This window comes from Oryctolagus cuniculus, chromosome 4, assembly GCF_964237555.1.
Source record: "Oryctolagus cuniculus chromosome 4, mOryCun1.1, whole genome shotgun sequence".
NCBI classification, from domain to species: Eukaryota; Metazoa; Chordata; class Mammalia; order Lagomorpha; family Leporidae; genus Oryctolagus; species Oryctolagus cuniculus.
In genome coordinates, this window is record NC_091435.1 from 59,290,731 (window position 1) to 59,292,812 (window position 2,082).

At 42.4% G+C, this 2,082-nt stretch overlaps 1 pseudogene; it reads left to right on the forward strand.

The window, feature by feature from the left end:
• Positions 1 to 413: 413 nt before the first annotated feature.
• Positions 414 to 1,468, forward strand: LOC100355958 (PRELI domain containing protein 3B-like; annotated as a pseudogene).
• Positions 1,469 to 2,082: the final 614 nt, after the last annotated feature.

The window sequence follows — 2,082 nt, forward strand, 5'->3', positions numbered from 1 at the left end:
ATACCTACTCATGACACTTCCATTTAACATAGTATTGGAAGTTAAGGCCAGTGTCTTTAGGTAATAGAAAGAAATAAGACATTCAAATTGGAAAGGAAGATATAAAGTTCTATCTTTTTATGCCAACGTGATCAAAGACATGTGTATGCCTCACTGTTTATTGCAGTGTTTTTCCTAAGAGCCAAGATATGGAAAAATCTCTCTCTCTCTCTCTCTCACACACACACACACACACACGCACACACGCACACACACGCACACACATGTATATAATACACAAATGCTTTTCAGCCTATCCTAAGTTTACATCCTGGCAAATTCATCATAATTTGAAAACATGTCAAAAATGAATTTACGTTCTTTGACTCCTTGTCCCCTAGTTCTACCAAGACATTGCATAGGCTGCTAGGACCATGAAGATCTGGACCTCCTGAACATGCCTTTGACCACCTATAGGAAATAGTTAAGATAGCTGCAATGCAAAAATATCCAAATCTCAAGAACTCGAGTGTGGGTACCATGAAAGTACTGGACAGACACAAAGTCCCCTCTGAAAAGTTACATAGCCACAGACTTCTAAGCAAACAGTGGGGACTTGCCGCGAGTGTCTCGGGGAGTCTGGCCAGCAGACTCAACCCAGGGCCCGCCAGGACGGTTTCTCGGGCGAGAAAAGAACGAACGACGTTCATCCGTCTTTAGTAGACTTTTTATTAGAGAAAGTAAACGTGATAGAGGGAGGAGGAAAGGAGAGGAGAGAAAAAAAGCTTCCTCCTTACACCCGCGGCTTATATACAAAATGCGACCAATCAGGAGCAAGCTAGAGTCCATGCATCGGGCACACCAATCCGGTCTCTGTTCACGTGAAAGGCACGCGTCGTTTGGCCAATCAGGCGAGGTGTCACGCAGCAGGCAGGCAGGCAGACTCACTGCGGGGTCCTGCCGCCATCTTGTTGTTTACCGCGACCTCGATCCCTCCTCCTTCAGAGAGCCCTGCCCGTAGGAAAGCCCCCAGTCAAAACCAAAAGTAAAAACCTCCGCCTAGCGATACCGCCGTGGACTATTTCCCGACAGGGACTGCCTTCCATTCTGACGTGTATTATTGGTGCAGCAATAACCAAAACATATGTGCAAGAACAGTCTGTAGTTTATCTTGTAGAACAATGGAACTTAAATCTAATAATATTTCATTTACATATAAGGCTTCAGTAGATGAGAGACTTACATACTCACCACATCCTTAGGGCCCAGATAAAACCGCTGAACTCCAGAAGCCACTGTGAAATGAGTCAGCCTCAGCAGTTACCTTGAAAGACTGATAGCAAGTACAATATCTTCAAATGCTAATAAAGACCAAGATGCGATGGAGTGAATAATACATAAATGAAGTGCTGATATTGAAGAACTGGCAGCATCAGCAAGAGGACGCATAAGGGCACCAATGGCTACAGCAGCGTTTGTAGAGAAATGATAACAACAGTCCGTGTTCTCCATCAGGGCCCAGCTCTCCAGGCTGATGTATTTATTTGTTATTTAAAAAGTTCAACTATATTTTAGGTAAATGTTTTTAATAATGTGGAGAAAGATTATGTGACTTTTGATCAAAATAAAAAGATGTGTGACTTCTAAATCAAAAGGATCATCTGAAATTAGTGTTATCTGAAATGAATATCTAAATTCTCCTGAGTATAATTGAAAGCTTTTCACACAAACTCTACCTGGCTTTGGTCCAATGCTAGAATAAAATAGAGTTACTTCTTCCACACACACCACTGTGCTACTGCTGTAGAATTCAAGAGCCTGCGTGAGGAAATTCACTATAAATAGAGAAACTGTACATTTTAAAAGACATTAATTTGTATTAAAAAAATAAAACTTGCTCTGCAGAAAACCACAGTGTTTTGATTTGGCACTTTGAGAGTGAATATTATAATATTCTTGGAGTGAGCATTTAGCACTATAAGAATTAATGACTGGGGCTGGCGCCGTGGCCCACTATGTTAATCCTCTGCCTGCAGCACTGGCATCCCATATGGGTGCCGGTTCTAGTCCCCGTTGCTCTTCTTCCAGTCCAGCTCTCTGCTG